Raw genomic sequence first — 6,000 nt, forward strand, 5'->3', positions numbered from 1 at the left:
ATTCAGACTAACACAGCCACCCTTCTGATACTAAAACACATACAGTTTACTTGCACCCATCTTACCAATTGATCCGGATCACTCTGAATCACTGACCTGTCCTGTTCATTATTTACCATTCCCCCAGTTTGTGTGTCATTTCATTAGTGATGTTTTTTTAAATTTACATACCCCCACCCATTCATAATGTCTGGGTCCCTTTACCGATAGGATCTTTTATAGTTTCCCTAAAGGCAAGTAAGCTGCTGGCGACCCATAAAAATGATGTGAGCCTTGCTTTAAAAAGTGTTTATCTTTAAGATCCTTGTTAGTTACAGCCTTTCTGGAGGCATGGGGTTTTTGAGAGGATGGTAGCAAGCCAATTCAGGTAGCATTTGACATTTTTCTTGGCTCAGACATCAGATCTGGATGGGGTGTGGAGATGGTGTTGGTCCTATTGGTTTCTGATAGCACTGGGGCAATCAGTCAGATGTCCACACACATACTATTAGATTCAACAGAGATTTTCAATGCTATTAAATATAAGGTACTCATTGGTAGGAACGGATGGACTTGGTTCATGGTGGCTCATCTTATTCCTTTTAGCTTATTCTTGTCACTCCTTGTGGGCACAAATCACAAAGGTGTAACTGCCTGCAGTTAATTGTACAATCAGGGCCCATATAGAGAGGGTTTTTTAAAAAAAAAATTAGCACAAACCAGCTGTTGTTTTAATGAGCAGAGTGATCTGAAGCAATCATGGTGTAAGGGTGCAGACCCATTTGTCTCTGTAGGTTGACATGTGCATAAATATATCCAAACTTCCATAGATGTCTCAAAATAATGTATTTACCTATATACCAACTCATGTTTATTTGTAGAAGCCCATTAGTTTTCTGTTAACTTGCACCAGAAGAAAATGTCTTAAAGTAGGATTAATCCCTGTATGTATTTTCCTGTTAGAGTATGACATATTATACCTTGGGGGTATTATATAAAGCTATAAATAATATTAGTTCCAGTTAACTGATATATACCCACTTTTTTTTCACAAGTAAGATTTGTATCTCTAAAAGCTGGAATCTCAGCTGGCTGAAAAGGAAGAGCTTGCCCTTCACAGAAATTACTATATTTTATAACCTTCAAATATTACAAATAGGTTTTTCTCTTCTTGGAAATCTGTGATTGTCATTTGGATGGATCTGGAAGTAAAGAGCAATTTACAGGTTTAATGTTTATGGGATTTTGGCAAACTGGAATGAGGGTAGTTTCCTCTGGTACCTTCCTGCATGCCTGTAATTGACGTATTGGTTACGCAGAATCTGAAATTGCCTCCCAGTACAAGGAAATGGTTTTGTGGTAGTTATCCCCTCCTCTCCTTAATACACATCAACTGCAAGGACAAGGATGGCTGTTTTCCTCATTGCTTGGAGATGGAAAGCTTTCATGGTTACTTATTTCTCAACTAATTTCTTTTTGGTCACCAGGGATGTGCAATTTCTCTCTCCTTCCAAAAGATACCAATACAGCCCATTGATTTCAATGGCAATTAATCATTTCCTGATTGGGAAGAATAGGACTTTGGTGAACTAGTAAGAAATCCTGTCAGTACTACAAATATAGCTGTGCAGGAAACCTGTTTACAGCTACATTATCACTGATCCCCATTATGAATATAATGTGTGTGAATGTAATGCTGATCTCAACTTGATTTGTTGGGATCTTGACTGGATCTTAACCATATTTGGCAAACTGAACCTGTTCTTGTAAAGAGGTTTGGGAGTGACTGTTGTAAGGAGATCCTTGGGAGTATTCATTAAAGAAGGGGGGGGGGGGGGAAGAGTAAGGAAACATTACTGCAGAGAGGACTTATGCTTTCTGTTACTCAAAGGTGGAAATATAGATAATGCAGATAATTATCAGTGATAATGCAGAAAGGGCAGATGTGTTCAAGAAATATTGGTTCTGTATTCAGGTAAAAGCCAAGTGATGATGAAATACTTTGTTCCAGCCGTCATTCAAGAGGCTATTAAACAGCAGCTATCAATCTTTTTAAACCAAGAGATCTGGATAACTTGTAGCCAAGAGTTTTAAAAGAGCAGGCCAATGAGCTCTTTGTACTATTAATGTTGTTGCATCTTGGAATGCTGGGAAAATTCCCGAGCATTGCAAGAAAGTGAATGTTGTGTTAGTATTTTAAAAGGGTAAGTGGGATGAGTTGGGTAGTTATAGGCTTATCCTCACATTGAGCCCCCAAAAATAAAAAAGCTGACGTGGTACTCAACAAATTAAAGGAAGGTAATCTGATTAATGTCAGTCATATGGTTCTATTAAAATTGGCCCTGTAAAACTAAATTAATGTCTTTGATTATTATAATTTTACAATAATGTAAAGGCAGTAAGGAATTTACTTGGTACCACATAATATCTTGATTGAGCAACTACAATGATACAAAAATCTATGCAGCATGTAGATTTAAAACTGTTCAGTAGGTTTTGAAGTGTAATTATAAACAGAATCATCAAGAAGGGTGTGTTTTTGAAGGGGTACACCACAGTTCTTGGCTCTACACCATTTAACATTTCTATCAGTGACTTGGAAGAAAACCAGAATCATTGCTGGGAAAGTTTCCAAATAACTGGGAATGGTAAATACTGAAGAGGACAGATCACAGCTCCTGAGCAATGTAGATCGCTTGGTAAGCTGGAGGTAAGCAAGCATGTGTTTCAGTAAGGCCAGATGTAAAGTCATTCATCTAGAAACCAAGAGTGTAGGCCAAAATGGGGGACTGTACCCAGGGCAAAAAGTAGTGAAGTTCAAAAAGAACTTGAAAGTCCTGGTGGATAATCAGCTGCACATGAGTATCCAGTGCAACACTGTGGCCAAAAGGGCTAAATGCAAGCCCTGGATGTATAAACAAAGGAATATTAAATACCTCTATATAACCTCTGAATTGGTACTGGTGTGACTACTTCTGTGGACAAAACCGTAACCAGTTGTGATAAATTAGTGTAGTGTTTCTCAACCAGTGGTACGAGTACCCATAGGGGTACTTGAGAGAAGTCTGGGGGGGGTACATCAACACAACTGAAACTTGGAGAAAACTGAATTTTTGTGTTTAAGTTTTACAGAATTTTATTATTTTTGTACTTTTTACACCCAAAAATTTTATTGCATGCCTGGCTATGATTAAGTTGTTTAAACAAATGTGTTGCAACGATAGAAAAAAATTGTCTAAAAACTGTAGTTACGGGGGTACTTATCTTTTTTTTAAAGGGGTACTTTATAAAAAAAAAAGTTGAGAAAACACTGTACTAGTGTATACAATTCAAGAAGGGTATTCAGAAATTTGAGAGGTTGCAGAGAAGGGCCATGAGAATGGTTGATTGGATTGGAAAATGTGCTGTATAATCAAAGATTCAAGGAGCTCATTTTATTTGTTTATAAAAGAGAAGCTAATGGATGGCTTATGCTTATAACAACTGAATCCCTACCAAAACTTGATAATGGAGGTTTTCGTCTGTCGCAAAGAGGTATAACAAGATCCAATGGTGGGAAGCAGAAGGCAGGCTAGAAATAAGCACAGTTTTAACAGTGAGGGTAATTGCCCACTGGACCAATTTACCATGGACTGTTGTAGATTCTCTGTGTCTGGATATTTTTATATTAAGGTTGAATGAAAACCTAGGATTCTGAGATGTGAGATACAGGCATCCTGAGTTCTAGTCCAACTTCTAGAAGCAGGTGCTCTAGTGGCTACAAATCATTCTGCTTTGTTTCTGCCAGACAAAATGTTTCTTTTTCCCTTCTGCTCCTATCCCCCAGCCTCCCTTTGTTCCTCTGGTCTCTCACTGTAACTTCCATCCTGCCTCTGTCTCACCCTTTTGTATTCAAGCTAGTCAGATGGCTTCCTCTGTTTCTTCTGCCTTCTTTCTGGGTTGCCCACAGACTGTAATGGAAACACTGGGGACACCGAAGAGAGTGTTTAACTGCTTCCAATACTGGTGTCACAGCAACATTGGCTGCCAGCAGAAGTTTCAGGAAAAGTCCTGCACAGCCCTTGGCTTAGAGGAGCATGCTCATTGGCTCTGTGGTAATGGTTTATGCATAGTCTGGTTGGCATGGCAGAGTTGTATGGAAACAGAGAATGCTCAATGCAGATGGACTTTTCACAGAATTTAGCTGCCAGCCCCTAACAAGCCTCTACTGATCATGTGCTGCCTAAAATTATTAGAGCCTTATAACTTGGCCAAAGTGGGCAACTTTTTAAAAGGATAACAAAGGAAATGTTACTTGAGAGGAGGGTAACCACTTGCCAATTTTCAAATCCTGCTTTAAAGCATAAAGGCCCTCAATGCAATGATTGAATGGCATTGTATCAAGGGCAAGAACTTCATATTTGGCAACAGCTTACTTGTTTACACCGAAATTTCCTAGAAAAATTCAGCCTGTGTGTAGGTGGGTGGCTAGGCCACTCTAGCAGAGAAAGGGTTAAAAGCAGGCTGGAGGGGGCCTGTGCAACCCTAGCCAATTAGAGTAAAGGGAGAAGTCAGCCAATCAGGGCTAGGCTGGGCCCTATAAAAGGGCTACAGGGCAAGAGAAGCTTGGTCTTGCTCTGGCCAGGAATGACTGGCTTTCAGAAGGAGGGCTGCACCCAGGATAAAATAGTGCTGGGCAGAGTAGCAGGGCAGTGAGAGCACTGGCTCACCACTGCCCGACTGCAGGCCTTATACAAGGGCTGAATGGGTGCAAAGGTTACAGGGGAGTGACCCAACGAGCCTAAGCAGTTAAGGGGCATGAAGACAGGCAGGAGATGGTTCCTGCCAGAGGGTTCCTGGGTTGAAACCCAGAATAGTAGGCAGGCCTGGGTTCCCTCTCACCACACTGGAGCATGGCCTAAAAAAGCTGCAGCTTGCTCCTGAAGCAAGGGGCTAGGCTGTAGGGCTGCAGTGGTCTGCAGTGCCCAATATAAGGACTGCTGATACCCTTAGAAGGAGGAGAGACCGGAGTCATGGGCGCTGCTGGAGAGCAGTGTCCTGAAGAGGATGCTGTGGTCCAGGTAGAGACGCAAGTCCACAGAGAGAGACAGTGGAGACAATGGAGCAGAGTGATGTGGGTAAGACACTGGCCAGAAGGTGACACACTCCATGAACTGAACAAATTCCCTGATTAAAGAGCGGGAGGCATCACAGCAGTGAGTCTGTGTATGCCTCAGGGTAAAGCATCAGTGTGGAAAATGTCAGCGTTAACAACTGGAGTTTGTTAAAAAAATATGACCAACAGAAAACAAGGTTTGACACTATAGGTGAAGGTCCTGGCACTTATCTGTGTGTGTGTGTGTATATATTTATATACACTTACATACGTATGCATAATTATACATGGTGCCACATGGTAGGGTAATGTCATTTGCTGAGTTTGGGATAGTCTTCTCACTGACCTGTGACGTGATGCATGAGAATTCCCCGCCTGCTGAACACTATGATGTTAGCTATTTCTTTGCATAGGTGAGCAGAAAGAATATGTTGTAGGTGAGCTAAGACAGGAGCAGGGGCTTCACCCGCTCAACAAGTAAGTGACATACATTGGCCACAATCCACTAGGTAGGGAATCACAGGTGTTTAAACCCTGGAGCTGGAATTATGGATATGGAGTAGCAGTATGGAGGTAGAGAAGGGATGAGAGCAAGAATATGTGTGTAATTTATCCTTACCAAACACATTCTGGTTTACTTCACTGTATTACTCAGGGAAATAATTTTTGAACTATTCATTGATTTTATTCTAAATAAACAAGTAGCAATAGAGCCAACATTATTGTCAGAGGGGAAAAAATTGTCTCCCTTCATCTTCCCACACAGTAATGGTAGCGTTAACAATTACTTTAGGACTTGCAGTTTCTCCTCTTAAAAGCTGTATCTAGATGGTGAAGGCCTTTTGTGATTTCTCTTCAGCATGGTATGTACATACTGTAGTAATCCATTTTTTCATCAGCTTGTTGCTAACAAAGAGCCACCTAAG

Source organism: Pelodiscus sinensis, chromosome 6, assembly GCF_049634645.1.
Source record: "Pelodiscus sinensis isolate JC-2024 chromosome 6, ASM4963464v1, whole genome shotgun sequence".
Classification (NCBI taxonomy): Eukaryota; Metazoa; Chordata; order Testudines; family Trionychidae; genus Pelodiscus; species Pelodiscus sinensis.